Here is a 16,295-nt window from a genome sequence, read left to right as displayed (position 1 = left end):
AGTTTGTTGCTAGCATAGAAAATGGAATTGTTTTAATATTAACATTTATATTTCAATTATGTAAAATTTGGTAATTAGTAACAGCATTTATTTGATCCACTCCTCTGAATCTTGTAGTTTACACAACCATGTCTCCAAATAATTCCAGAGTTTTTTTTTCTTTCTAATTGGTATATCATTAATTTATGCAGTCCTGTCTTATACATTAGGGCAACTAATTCAAAGTTAAATAAAATAGTGAAATTATATGTTATTATTTTTATTCAATTCTGAAAAACAAAATTAATTGTTTCAATAGGAAATACAAATCAATCGATAAATTTTATCTCATTTAGGATGTTTTCTTCATGCAAGTTATGAAGCAGAATTTGTTCACATGATATTTCTGAAACCTTATCACAAACTATATTTGTTGTCTTTTTAAAATTAAACCAATTTGTATTTCTAAACACTTGGGCACAATATATAGTGATGTATGTATTGTTCGATTTTCTTTGATTATACTTGATTAGGTATTTTTCCATTGGCTATCATGGGAGACACTGCTTAAATTTTATTGTCTCTTAATAACTTTGTTGGGTTTTGACATCATGGCATCTGCTTCACAGAAAAAAAATAGGAAAGTGTTTCTGCCTGCTCTGCTTAATGACAGGGTGTAGTGTTGAGGATGACAACCACCTTAATTCTTCAATAGAATTAATGACTGAAGTTATCTAGTCCTGGGTCTCCTTTATGGGATACTGTAGGGAGACACTGTAACCATGCCTCCTAAGGGCTGGCTACAGGTGTGCTCAACCACACCCATCTGGGTGTGGTCCAGGCGATGTCAGGGTGAGGAGAGAGAGGTTTGAAGAGATAGGGAATGCACATGGTAGCTCTCTTTTCCCTACTGTTTTGGCTTGTTCTGCCTGCCTGCCAGTTGGCTACCTAATAAATATATATCCTGACTATCACTGACTACATATTAGTTATTAGTCGTAATGTGATACTATTAATTTGCTTATTTATGTCTTTAATAAATAGTAGACTGTCCAAATTTTCTCTTTCTTCTAGATTCAGTTTTAAACACTGAATTTGCAGTGAATGGTACTTTTATTTTTCAGGTGGATATTTTGTGTTTCATCTTTTAGGGAGAAGCCGTTCAATATTTCCACAAATCTATTGATTTTACCAATGTCTAAAAAGAGTCAGGTTTGTATGCCCAGTTCTATTTCATACATTTCTGCTTAAAAAGCACCCCTTGGGCAACTGAGATGCCTCAGGATATAAAGAAGCATGCTGCCACACCTGACAACCAGAGACAGGAGCTGCATGGTAGAAGGAGAGAACCAACTCCAGAAAGCTGCCCTCTGATTGCCACATTCATGCACACATGTACACAAACACACACATAATGATAAATCTTTCTGCCAGCTGCCTGAGTTCCATCGCTACATTAGGGCTCCCAAATAACACACAGAGTCTTATATTAAGTACAATGCTGGTGGCCAATGACTAGGATTTCTCATTTGCTAGCTCAATCTTAATTATCAACCATAACTACTAATCTATATATTTTATAAAGGTTTATCTTATTAAGGATGCTAGCAGCATGCATCCTCTCTTGCTAGCAATCACATGGCTACGTCTTTCTACATTTCCCAGAATCCTCCTTCTCTCTTAGTCCCACCTATCTTGGTTCCCTACAGTGCTTTATTCATTAACCAATAAGACAAACATATACACAGAAGGACTTCCCCCATCATCTACAACAAAAAGGGTTGTAACATTAACACAGTATAATATACAACAAAACAGTTATCAAGTAATAACTATAGTTACAATATTTAGTCCATTAACATTTAGCAAAATTTAAAGAAAATATTCTATCATCTGTCCTATCTTTATGAGTCTAAGGTCTTATGTGTATCTTATCTTTAATAATAACTAAAGAAAACTATAGCCATAACTATCTTTCTTCAACTCCATCAAAGACCACAGAAGGATAACATATAAACTCTAGATCTAACAGAGACATCTCAATGCCTGGACAGTCACCTGAAGTTCCTCTGTAATGTAGGGGCATCCATCTTTAGCCTATAGGCCACAGTGTGTCTGGCAGACTTCTCCATGAAGCAGAAACCCTTCAGGACTGTCTTGTTTTGCAAGTTCAGCAATCACTTTCCTGTGGTCCTGCACATCCAATTTATCAAACAGTCCAGGCAAGAGCAGTTTCTTGCCCAAATGGCTAATCTTGCCATGTTGAAGGCAACTTGGGCGTGGTCACTGGCACCTGTGCCAGCCCAAGTGGGCATGGCCAACATTTCCTCTTACAATCCCCTTTTTAGTCTAAAGAAGATTAAAACTTAACAGTGTAAATTATCTATAATTAATAATCATAAAGGTGAATTATAAGAAGTACTCCCTATACACGCACACACACACTGCATAAATAAATATAAAATTTTAAAAATTGTCCTACTAATGACTAGATTTGGTTCCTTTTTCCTGTGTCTCAAGGTGGAAATGCATAACGTTACTTTTAGACTTTCTTCTTTAAGAACATGTGCAAGGGTCAATCTCTAGACTTCAAATATTAACTCTATAAATATTTGTAATGACAAGTCTTTACTCCACCTGCCTGAGTTCTGCTGGCCAGGTGGGTGCCCAAAATAACACAGAGTCTTATATTAGTTTACAATGCTGCTGGGCAATTGACTAGGATTTCTTATATGCTAGCTCAGTCTTAATTATCAACCATAATTCTAAGACTTATCTAATGGAGGACACTTTCTGCTGGCGTCCTCATCTTGGGCTCACATGGTGGCTCCAGAGAGAAGAGAGCAGGAGAGAGAGGAAGAGCAAGAGAAAAGGGATGACTTCCTGTTTGTTCCTGCTTATAACTGCTATGTCACTTCCTGCCTGTATCACAAGACTTCTTTTTACTACATTTCCCAGAATCTTCCTTGACTCCTACTCCCACCTAACTAGCTCCCCTATTGGCCAACAGTGCTTTACTCAACAACGAATAAGATAAACATATACATAGAAAGACATTCCCCATCAAATATGTATCTAAATAATGGCTGGACAATAATAGAATGCCTTGAATTAGTAATACTTCTAAATAATCATTTTCTAGTATTTTAACTGCTGTATAATTTCTGCTTTAATCCACAGAATATTTTAATATTCATTTTTCAAAATTGAAAATAATGGAAATTTCTACATCATTCACTATTCTGATTTCCAGATTCCATTCTGAACAAGGTATAGCTACATGTGATTTCAAACCTTTGACACACACTAAAGCTTGTTCTCTAACTCTGTATATGCTGAGTTTAACCTGAAGTTTTGAGAAGCAATATTCTGAATTGGTATTCTGTAAATACCACAATAGTGGAATTGGTTTGAATAGCTCATGGATCAGAAGCTTATGCTGTTATAACTACTCATTTCTATAATTACTAAAAAAGACCTTTTACTAATAAAGACCTTTCAACTTGCATAACTATATTTGCTCTTTTCATTCCCTTCATTTTATTAGGTTTGTTATCAAAACATGGAAATTCTCTAAGTATTTTCATGCACATTTCAAATTGCTATATCTTATGAAGCTGATAATTCAGTAAATTTTATCTTTATTTCTAAGGGATTTTATAATATAGTTACCTTAGTTTTACCTTTCTTGTCTTAAGGCACATATCTCATAATGTTTAAAACCCTGATTTTTTTTTCAGGCCACCTACAGGAGACTGTTTTCATCTTCTGCTTCTATTCTCTGGGGACTGTGCAAACCCTGGCTAGGCTCAAAATTTCTCCCTCATCCCATCCCTTTGTATCAGCAGCTAATACTCAGGGGCCCTGGAAACCCACTGGCCACCCAAGCCTGGGAATCAGGTAGGAGATATTCCCTCTCCCATCTGTCTACCATTACAAATTCCCATCTCAACCCTAGCCATGCAGACGGCCATCTTCAGGGTCCTGTCTTCTCTGTCTTCCTCCATTCCCTGGTAACTACACAGATCCTCATGGCAAACCTAGCTTTCCTTCTTTCTCTGAACCCTCTTAGTCTCCCATACCATCTACATTCCTTCTTGAATGGTCCCAAAACCTAGAAACAGGCTCTACCCAGGTCCCCAGTGACCACAACTGGCAGGGACTCAGAAGTAATTGCTAATAGGCAACCAATAGCCACCAGAGAGGGCAACAGAAACTAAGCAATGCTACTACAGTAGGCCCTGAGAAATGCAACACAGCTAAAGCATAAGTAAGACAAGGACTAAAAAACAGCTATTATGGCCGGGCGTTGGTGGCACACGCCTTTAATCCCAGCACTCGGGAGGCAGAGGCAGGAAGATCTCTGTGAGTTCGAGGCCAGCCTGGTCTCCAGAGCGAGTGCCAGGATAGGCTCCAAAGCTACACAGAGAAACCCTGTCTCAAAAAACAAAACAAAACAAAACAAAACAAAACAGCTATAATGAATATGTTCAAAGACCTTAAAGAAGCTATGACTCAACCTGTTATTAACAGTCAGAAATTTGAAACAACCTAGGAATACCTTAGCAAAAGAGTGGATAAAGAAAATATGGCATATTTAACAATGGAGTATTTCTCAACCCTTAAAAATGAACTTAGAAGAACCTCGAAAACAATTATCCTGAATGAGGCATCTGAGACCCAGAAAGACAAAGACAGAAAGAATTCACTTATATATGAATATTAGCTGCCAAATCAATTATGACCATGTCACGGCCTGTAGAAACATATAGGTTAGGTATAGAGTAAGGCACTAGAAGGGATGGAAAAATCTCATTAGGAAAGGGAAATAGAATAGATATTTATGGATGAATGGGGAGGCCTATAAAGGGAGGATCAAGTGGGAAGGAAGAGCAGATAAGGAGACAAGGGAGAGAATATGGAGAGAGAGAGCTAAAATTAAGGGCCATTTGAGGTGTAGTATGAAAACCTAATATAGTAGAAGCTTCCTAAAATAGATGTAAATATGAAGGCAGTCTAAATAAAATTACCAAATAATGGGGGAGACAGAATCCCATCTCCTATTAGCAAATGAAGCTTCCTGTACTGGGATTGTGTTACAGCTAATTAAATTATTGGCCAAAAAGGTCTCATAGGAATTCCCAAAGTACATAGACTGTTGCTATAGGTTGCTTGAAAGAAACTGACAGCAAGACCTCATTGCTGAAGACAACACCTACACAATTCATTGAACATGGAGAAATTGAGCAGGTGCCTTCAGAGACTTTTCACCCCTACATTATAGCATCTCTGGTAAACGGGGTGTTCTTCATACTACCAAAGGAGAAACATAATGAGCAACCCAGCCACAAACACTTTGTTCTATAATGGTGTCCTGCTTGCAAGATATACTAGTACAATGGTGACACAAAGTTTGAAGTAGTAACCAACCAATATCTGATTCAACTTAAGACATACTCCATAAGATAGAACCCATACCCACACAGAGTGTATGGCCACAAACATGAGACTAGATAGCACAGGGTTCTATTGGAAAACAAAATACTACTGGTCTTAAATATATGTAGATGGGAGGTTTCTGTCCCACAAGGTCCCACAGCCCTTGCATCCCAAATAAATACACAGAAGTTTATATTAATTATAAATTGTTTGGCTGATGGTTCAGCTGGCTAGCTATCTCTTAATTATTAACCCATTTCTATTAAACTATGTGTTGCCATGAGGCTGTGGCTTACCCATAAATCTCTAACATGTTACTCCATTTGTGACTACATGGAATCTCTCTGAGAATCACTCTCTGAATTCCTATTTCCAGAATTCTCTTAGTCTGGTAGCCCCACGTAGACATCCTACATGGTTACTGGTCAATCAGCATTTAGTCATCAACCAATTAGAGAAACATATATTCACAGCATACAGAAGGACATCCCCCATCAAATATATATACAAGCAAAATGACTCCTAATAGCACTTTGCTCATAGATCAGTTCCTCATTCAGCCATCATCATGCAAGCTTTATGCAGCATATGTGAGCAAATACAGAGACCCATAGCAGGTGTTATGCAGAGAATGAAGACACCTTGTGGAAGAAGTGGAAATACTGTAAGAGCCAGAGAGGATGGAGGACACCAAGGAAAAAGACCCCCTAAATCAACATGATCAAAGCACATATGAACCACACAGAGACTGAGGCAGAATGTACAGGACAGCATTAGGTCCTTTGCATAAGTATTATGGTTTCCAATGTAATGTTTTTATGGGATTCCCGAATGTGGAAACAAGTAGGGCTCTGATTCTTGTGTCTTTTCTTGGGCTCTTTTCCTTTTGTCTTGTCTTGTCCAATCCCAATATGATAGTATTTGTTTTATCCTCTTATATTTTGTGGGCTTTTTTATTATTATACCTTAGAAGCCTGCTTCTAATGAGAGACAGAACGGAGTGGATCTGTATGGGAGAGGAGGTAGGGAGGAACTGAGAAGAGTAGAGAAAGGAAAACCATAACCAGGATATATTATGTGAAAAAAACTGGATAGCTAAATGTAGAAAAATGAACCTAGATCTTTATCTCTCACCCTGAACAAAACCTCAATTCCTGATAGCTTGAATCTGATAGAAGAGTAAGTAGGGAATACACTCTTAACTTATCAGCCCAGGAGGGGCTTTTGAACAGGACCTAGTAGTGAAGGCATTAAGACTAACAATTTATCAACGGAGTCTCATGAAATTAATTTCTGTACAGAAAGGGACACTATCTTTGAGATGACGAAGCAGCCTGCAGAATGAAAACAGTCTTTGCCAGCTATACATCTGACAGATGATCAGTAGACAAAATATATTAAGAAAGCAAAAACTAAACATCAAGGAAACATTTCAATTAAAATGTAGGGCAAGAAACTATGTGAACCTTTTAGCAGGTAAAATACAAATGGCTAAGAAACGTTTTAAAACTTCAACATCCTTAGCCATAAAGAAAAAAGAAATGACAACTGATTTAAGATTTCATCTTATCCCAGTCCAAATGACTAAAATATAAATAAATAAGGACAAATACTAATGTGGATGTTGGGAAAGGTGAACAATTACTCACTGTTGATAGAAACACAAACTGGTAGAGCCAGTATGTAAATCACTGAGCAGCTTCTTCACAAAGATAGAAATAGATTTACTGCGAGTTCCAGCTATGCCTCTCTTGATAATATACCCAAAGGGTTCTATATATTATTTTAGAGACAGTTGCTTATCCATGTTCATTACTGGTCCCATGACAATAATTAAGAAATGGAAGCAACATAGAAGTCAGGTAACCAATGAATGGGTAAAAAAGATCTGTTAAACCAAACAAAGGTGTGGCATATGTAGGTAAATGGCAGGATCTAGAAGCAATCATCCTGAGTCAGCTATCCGAGACCCAGAAAGAAAAATGTGGCATTTTTCTCCCACTTGTAGATGTCATCTTTGCATCTTCACATGCATTTATTTCATTTGAAATATCAAAAGGGTTAAAAAATTAGTACGGGGCCATGGATATGTGAAGGTTTTCCAAGGAGAGGCGATAGAATGAAGTATTATATAAGTCTAATGGAGACTAATGGGGAAATAAAGGGTTAAATTGGGGTAGAAATGGAAGTTATGGCAGAGGAGGGAATACTAGAGGGATAGTTAATAACACTAAATCTTATGGAAAAGTTATATGGAAACCTAATGGTGTGTAAGCATCTGACAAGATATATGCATGTATAAAAACTTAAATATATGCATCTAAAAGAGGTCAACAAAACCACTACTAAACACTACAAGGTAATAAGTTGAGCCCAGTGCCCCTAAAGGGTTATTTCTTTTGAAGCAAGTGGTCAGTGAGTCTCCATAGACATCCAAACATTAAAAGCTATTGACAGTGCTCTCGCTTTCCCTATAGAGCTTGATAGTAAGACAATGTCACTAAAGACACCACACACTTGCATCATAAAACATGGGAAAATCAAGCTGGTGCTCACCTGTACATCTCATCATTACTGTTCAGCTTTCACAGTGCTGGAAGGTGCATGCCACACTACTAAAGAAGCAGTCTTCATTCTTACCAGCAGTGACCCTTGTCAGCACCCTGGCAAGACATGCACATTGGTTCAATATGAAGTGGACATTGCTGGAGTAAACAACCACATTCTGATTAACTCAAAAGCCCACTCCAGGAGATAAAAACCCATAATCCACAATGTTATCTAGATCAAGAACCTGTGACTAGATAAGTCATAGCTCTTTGAGAGAATCTAGGACTAGTATTCTAACAAATGGACATAAGTATTGAAATTATTGTTAATGACTTATCTTTATTCCCATAGATTACTGAATGTATACTTTAACTCTCATCAGAGATGCTTCTCTTTTGCAGTTGGTAATGACCAACACAAAGAACTCACATCTGGTCCAGGTGCAAAGAATAAGATACTACAGTTTCCGGTCTTGAACAGAACATCTAGATCACACATGTTCCTAAAAAGGCTCAGAGACCATTGCAGAAAAGGAGGCAGAAAAATCCCAAGAGCCAGCATAAGTAGTGGACACTACAATGAAACAGTGTCTTCTGGAAACAGCAAAGCTGTGACAAATATGAACTCACAGCATTTGCGGCAGCATACTAAGACCTGATGAATCTCAAACCAAACAAAATCCCAGCACAGGAAGGGGACATAGGAACAGAGACTTCTCCCTTGCTAAGAAGCTATTAGCAATTGATGGGTGCTTAGGTAAGGGAGAGAATTTTCTTTAAGAATATAGACGTTGGTAGCTAAACCACACTTCAGTTGAAGGCCACATATCCAAGAATATAAGGGCAGCATGAAATATTTCAATCTTCACAGAAAATGTTTGGACAACAATAGTTTGTGTATATAGTCAATGTGGGATAGAATTTTAGAAGAAATCTAAGTGGGGATAGGAGCAAAAAAGAATTCAGACAGTAAAATGGTAAGGGAAGCAACTGAACTCTGTAAATGTGGATTTTATCTGAGAATAGCACACAGGTCTTGTGGAACATGAGCACAAAAGCCTGTGTTCCGTTTGGTAGGCGTAGAGGAACCGTTGCAGGATTTGAACTGCTGAATACTGTGCTCTATTTTAACATTTAGAAAGATCATTTCAGCTATGTGCAGAACAGATTGTAGAGGGTGGGGAAGAAATAGCAAGATGTAAGAGAGAGATAAAGTTGTAAGACTATTTTAGAATTTCAGGTAACAAATGTTCATAGACTTATCTAGCAACAATAGATATGCAGAAAACGGGAGATTATTAAACCAGGAATTCATAAAGGAGACTATCAGAGGCAACTTCCCAGGATCTTCAGTATCTTCAGTAATATTCTAGCCATGTGTACTTAAGTGGTTCTGATAGGCAGACAGGTTTGAGATGAACTGTACCTGGACATACTATAGCAGACTGTTAGAAATAACTATAGATTTATAAATATAATTTTTAATGAAGAAAGCAGAATTTAAAGGTGATTAACTGGCATGCATAGGGAAAACTAAAGACAAATATCCTTGCATGTTTGCACAGTGATAGTGTGTGCTATATGGTTAATGGGGACTAGATGTAAGAGACAAATCTAAGTGTGAAGAGGAGCTAAAAGAATTTCCAGGGGAAAGTGGAAAGGGAAGCAAATGTACTCTGTAAACTTGGATTTTATTTTGGATTTTAAAAAAATTGTGTAAAATACACTTGAGTCAAGGACACTGGAAAATCAGTACTTGCTGTGTTACACAATTTACCACAATATTTTTTTCAATATAGGAAAATACCATAACTGATAAGATAAATATTGTGATAGCAAGTTTTTCTCTCCCTCCTCTCCTTTTCTGTGGGTAATTACCAATGTCTGTAATTGACAACAGTTGATCAAATCAAAATAGGGAAACTAATAATGAGCCAAATTCTCCCCCCACATTCCACCCGTCAGAGTCAGTAACAGCTCTGTGCACACAGGGAGACACATGGCGAGCTAATCTGGCCCGGTATTTACACAGCACTTTCAATATGAGGATCTTGAAATATTGAGCAAATATTCTCTTGTATAAGCCATCCCAGTGAATAAAACCATCATTTATACATCTGACAAAATTGGTTTTAAAAGTTTGAACTAAAGATTTTATACCACCTAAAATACTAGTATTTAAAAAAGTATGTCTCCAATTTATACACATGCAGATGTCAGATTTTTTGAAGATATGAAGTTTCTGTCATAAATTTGAATATTTTCCATGTTTCATTCAGATAACAAATTTGACCTCAGACAAGAAAGTTGGTCATTGTTACACATGTCAACCCACGTATTAAGCAACCTCACTCACTTAAACGCATACCCGTGTACATGTACCAGAGGTGCATAATTTATTAATAATTTTAATCTTTTGGACTTTTTCAGATGAAGAGTTTAAAAACGTGTTAGTTGGATTTTGTTCTCAACCAAAAGTATACCGTACAATTGATAGGTCACTCAAACATCTTGGTCTCCATTTCACTTACTTAGCAGCAAATCTGTGGGTGGTTGGCCCTGTCACTCTGCAGCTGGCTTGGTGGAATTAACAGTAAAAGTAGGCTGAGAAATGAGAAAGAATGGGTTCTGTTTGAACTAGTAACTTGTATAATTAGAGGAAGAGATACTGATGCCCATGTGCCCACTATTTCAACAAAAATGTATTCAAATCTTGAAAGAACACAAGGGCAACATCAAGATAGAGTAGCAGTCAGACATTACCCCAGAGAAACAGAAAGGGAGATGATTGGTAACACTGTCCCCACTTACTAAAACAGTATGCAAATGTAATCCCAGTTATGACAATGCCACAGAAAACTAACCCAGTTAGTAACATGATGCACCTAAATCTGCAGGTGGAGCCCAGCCAGGTCTTTCAAGTTCTCTTTTCTGTAGCTGGGCTTTTTGGAACTGACAGCTCCAAAATATTGATACAGAGACTTACTAAGTGTGAAATTTTGGCTTTAGTGTAGGCCTATTGCCAAATAGCTCTTAAAACTTAAATTAGCCCATTTATGTCCATCCACGTTCTGCTGTGGAGCTTGCTACCTCTGCGCAGTACTATGTGCCTCACTTCCTCCATGTCTAGCTGGCAAATCCCTATCTCTCTGATTCTTCCCTCAAGATCTTCTCTCGAAGAAGAAGAAGTCCTGCCTATTCACTCCTGCCTAGCGATTGGCCATTCAGCTTGTTATTAAACAATCAGAAGATGCTTTGGCAGAGACACATCTTCAAAGTGTATGAAAAGATTATCCCACAACACTTTTCTATTATTCTCAATGTTTTAATAGTTTTTTGTTGGTTTTTTATTTTTTATATATTTGAATTACAAACAAGATTGAATTATATGACAATCCCAGTTCCCTTCTCCCTCCCTTCCTCCTCTACTACCCCACCCAACTAAATTTTAATAGTTTTTATGTTCCTAGATTCCCATTCATGCCAAACTCAAGGTAGTATTACCCATATACCACATTGCTTAGAGCTGCCTAGAACTTGAGTCCTGAGGGCATGGAAGGATGTCAAAACTTTAAACCTGTCTGGCATTGGTTAAGCTTTTTTGATATTTATTAAATTTATGTAGGCAGCAAGAGGAACACATAAGGAAATGGATGTCTAAAAATACATAGTATGCTTTTGTTGATACTAAAAGTCATTTCTAACAAAAAACAGGTTTGGAGGATGTTTCATATGAGAGTCAGAAGACTCATGCTAAAGATTAAGGACATCTGAGGTCTAGTCTTGATTTGCTGGTAACGAGGTAAGTCCCTGACATCATCTACAAGATGAGGAAGGGAGAATGTATATCAGGTGTGTTCAATGCATAGCCCATATGTTGTATGTGGTCAAGGATAGCTGTGATACAGCACACCACAAAATTGTAACTTACATAAAGCATTAGAAATTTGTGGTTGTGTGTGTGTGTGTGTGTGTGTGTGTGTGTGTGTGTGTGTGTGTGTGTAAAACTTGGAGAAGGACTTAAACACAAACTTTGGTAGACTTGATAGACAGAAAACCAAAAACTTAGAAGGTTGCCTAATTCATGATAGTCACTAGATTCAGGATATATAATGCTATTAACTAGTCATTCAGTATAGCTGGACCTTGGATTCTTCCACACTGCATGGGTGGAGTAGGATGTGTCATACAGAATCTTGAGTTTTCTTGGAAACTCCTCAGAGGTCTCCTTGAAGTAGAGAAAGAGGGATAGTAAAGGGTGGACTTACAGCTGGAGTACCACCACCACTACTTCCTTCATTACTGGGACACTACCACACCTACCTCCTTCATCTTAAATCATATGCACTTAAGCATATGCACATTTGCAGCTTAAACATATCTATCTATAGCCAATTCCATTTAATTTAAATATAAAATTGGTAAGAATTGTCCTGATTTTTAAGGTTTTAAAACCAATGAGGCAGAAACTCTCAAGGTCTTATTGAACCCTGATGTATTTAATTTTCAATATGTAGTTACTTTGGCTCTTTAAATGCAAAATGGTATCAATTTTTAAGATTTATATACAATTAAAGTGACAAAATTATATCTCTTGTTCACCAAGCATGCACATGAGAAGGTATTTATCTAGACATCTAGTTCAGCCAGTTTTTTTTAGCAGTGACAAGATTTAATTTGGTCTATATCTTTATCTCTCTCTTTGTTATAAAGGTTTGGATATTAAAATATATTTGACTGAGTAAAGATCTGGCTTCTTATTCTTTACCTGAGAGAACACACTGTGAAGTCACAGATGTAATGAGATGAAGATTAAATCAAGTAGTAAGCATTGTTTCACAAGAAAATGGAAAACAGTTTATTTACAAAAAAGTGATATTACCAAAATATTCTTCTTTCTTATGGATTTAAAGTGGAATCTTAGAGAACTAATGTCTGCCTTGAAAGTTGTGTCTATAAATCTGAGTCAATTTTTACCTCCTAGATAATCATGGAATTAAAAAGGAAGTTTATAATTCATGGGTTTATGTGAATACCAGAGATTTTTTTGGTTTGTTTGTTTGTTTGTTTTTTGTTTTTCTCCAACTGATAGACCTAGATGCAATAAATTTTTCCCAATATCATACAGAGACCTCCTTGTTTCATTAAGAGGAGGGTCCAGAACTTTGTGATTTTTGAAGAACAACCTCTGATAAGGAATGTGCCTGAGCTTCCAGATGGGAAATAGAATTTTCTGGATGGCCCAGGTCCATGTCTAGTTGAGCACTGAGTTCCTTGAAGTTTTTGTCCCTCACAATTAGGAATGAAGTTTCAACTGCATTGGGTCTCACAATGCCTGCCTCCACCCAACAGGGGATGAGACTGGGGATGACTCACTAAGCACAGGGAAACCCAGAATCTGGATAGGTTGGGCCCTGCCCTTTTTTATTATTTTAGATGAATATCAGTGGTATGACATACATAACGATGCAAAGGAGTAGAGTCTACTCCAGTGTAAACAATTCAGAAGGTGTACATATTGTTAGGCCATTAGTATAAGCCAGGTAGTCTCTGGGGACTGGAATTACACTCAACTGCCATGTCTGGAGTTAACCTGCTATCTATAACTACAGGTATCTACAAAGGAGAAAAAATCTAGACGGTATCTTGGTGACATTAAATAGGTACCAGTTGCTTGGAGGGCACTCAAGGTAAGCTTAGGTTGGTTCCATTTACAACTGTAAGAATTGAAAGTGGAGCTTATTGTTCACTTTTAATTCCAACATAATATGTGGTTTGAGATTCAATCATAGCCAGCAATTTTTCCTTATGTGCAGTTGAGAATAATTAAGGAACCAATATACTCCTTCTAGCATCCCAGACACCAAAAGATTGGTGTTTGTTGCTTCCTGAATCTTTACCCTCATGGTTATCAAAGGAATTCCAAGGGAAATTGGGGTTTGGAGGCTTGCCACCTTAGGGGCTCATAAACCAAGTGTATCAAGATGGATAAGTTTGGGCTGATGGGCCAGATGATTCAGGGTGGAGAGTTTTGTTTTTTATTGTTTTGTTTTGTTTGTTTTTGTTGTTTTTTGGGGGGGTTGTGTATGGGTCTTGAATATTTACATGTAACCTGACTCGCCAGGTTTTACAAGTTTCCCAATAATGATCTTTGGTTTTCTATCACCTTTAAACTTTATAAATATGAGATTTATTTCCTGAAGCCACAAGTAGGTGGTGATGGCTTCCTTTTTAGGGGATGTGAAGGAGTCCATACAAACCCATGAGGACTGGGTTTTACAATCCCACTGAGCACAATGGAGTCATGGCAGTTCAGAGGGTCATCAACAGACAAGGCATAGTATTGGGTAGATAGGAGCCCCCTTTATTCAGTAGTAGACGAAGAGCCCCAGGAGTAGACTCCTTTGCAGCATCTTTTACTACTTGTCTCTGGAAGTAATATTTTACAGAATCCACCTGGAAGGTGGGTTAGGTTTCAGTGGATAGACTGACTAAGAGCTCCCTGTTTGGGTCTTTTTAAAATTTTTCATATCCAGGATCTTGGATTATGAGGGCTACGAGCCTTTTTCATGGGGAAGCAAAGAAGACAAAATAGGACAATCATAGTCATAGGGCCAGTGTCTGTCCTCTAAGGACTTGATGATGGAATGGTTAATAATTTATGCCTTGTGACCATCTTTGACCTTAGTGGGAAGATGGGGAGACCTGCCAAACATAATTTTAAATGGGACAAAACTCTACCAATATGGGTGTATTTGGTCCTCAGAAGGACAAAAGGTAGGAAATTAACCCAAATTTTGCCAGTCTCGGGACATATTTACTTAAAATTTTCTTTAAGATCCTATCCATTGCTTTTTTAAAAACTGTCCTGAGATTTGTTACCTATAGGCACAATATAGTTTTTAATTAATATTTAGAATCTTTGTCAAATTTTGGGAAATGAATTTTGGCCATGAAGGCTAACTCATTGTTGGGCCCCAGGAAGAGGGGCAATCGAAACCTAGTAATGAATGTTTGGAGGAGTTTCTTAGTAACCACTATGGTTTTCTCCAGTCAGTTAGTACATTCTTTCATCCGTCCAGAGAAGGTATCTGTGAAAACTAACAAATACTGATACCCAAGAACTTTGGATTTCATCTTTGTAAAGTCTATTTCCCAATGTCCTCCAGGACTGCTTCTTGGCATGGATCCTCTTGGGGAATTTTTTCCTCTGGGGTTCACTTGTGCACAAGTTGTAGATCCAAACAAAATATCTTTGACAAGACTGTCTAGTTAAATGGCATATCTTGGCAACAGTAACAGTAATTTTGGATGTCCCCAGATGGAGTTTGATGACAATTTTTTGTCTTTCAATAGCTGTAGAGAGTATGGGTCTTCTGTCAGACAAGAACCGTCATCTATTTGTCTCCTGCTTGAGATTTTTATTTTTTGTCCACTTGGTGATACCTGTTTGTAGTTTGAGTGCTGGAGCAATTGAGTTTGGACAGGGTTAACAGAGGTCTGCAGAATCCCTTCTAGTTCTCAGGCTTTCATCTAGATAGCAAATCTGCTGCCTGTTTCCTTGGGCCTTGAGAGAACCCCGTTTTTTATGTCCTGTGTAGTGGACAATACCTACCTCTTTTGGCCCAAATTTCAGGGCCAGGATACTTTTGTTGTTTTTTATTTCCTTTTTGGCCAAGGAGAGGAGCCCCTTTCTTGAGAGAAGGCCCTACATGGGCTGTGGCAAATGCATGCCAAATCAGGTCAACCTTCTCTTGTTTTTCTTTCTCAGAGTCACAGCTGTGTAAAGCAGACTGTGTAACAAAAACAGTGTTGGTTGATCTCTATTTTTGACACATCTAGGTCAATGGGAATAAACACCAGGTAAACTTCATGAAGGTACTCCAGGAACACATCAGGTGATTCTTGGGGCTTTTATATAACCTCATTCACCTTAGGCAGATTGCTGGTTGTTTGTTTGTTTTTAGCAATTCTCTCTAATCCTCTTAAAAGGACCTGGCAAAAAATTGCCCAGAGCCTCCTTACCTTGGTCAGTGTTGAGTTTCCTGTCAGATCAGGCAGAGAGGGATCGATTCTATTCCAGCTGTGTTGTCCTAAAGCTATCCTCTGCTTGGCCTGAGGGCAGCCTTCCTACTCTCAATGTAGATTCAGGGTCTCCAGTCACCAAGTTCCATGGGGTCCAGGATGAGCTTCAGAGATTTTTCACTGGGCCACCAAACTCCAAAGGAGGGTAAATCTATTTCACAGAAGGTCTGGAGTTTTCTGGGCAAGAAACAAACACCATATCCATCCTCACCCTCAGAACTCTCATTGAAGTGTTTCAGCGTG

General features: G+C 37.9%; 1 long non-coding RNA gene across 1 annotated transcript in view; it reads right to left on the bottom strand.

The window, feature by feature from the left end:
* Positions 1-15,924: 15,924 nt before the first annotated feature.
* LOC113836283 overlaps positions 15,925-16,295 on the bottom strand; it is a 65,413-nt gene continuing 65,042 nt past the window's right edge. Inside the window, exon 3 of the long non-coding RNA XR_003486345.2 lies at positions 15,925-16,229. This is a non-coding gene — a long non-coding RNA (uncharacterized LOC113836283). The remainder of the gene's footprint in view (positions 16,230-16,295) is intronic.

The sequence above is a fragment of the Cricetulus griseus genome, chromosome 6 (genome assembly GCF_003668045.3).
Source record: "Cricetulus griseus strain 17A/GY chromosome 6, alternate assembly CriGri-PICRH-1.0, whole genome shotgun sequence".
Taxonomy (NCBI): domain Eukaryota; kingdom Metazoa; phylum Chordata; class Mammalia; order Rodentia; family Cricetidae; genus Cricetulus; species Cricetulus griseus.
The sequence above is the reverse complement of the archived record's forward strand: the minus strand, read 5'-3'. Positions and strand labels throughout refer to the sequence as shown.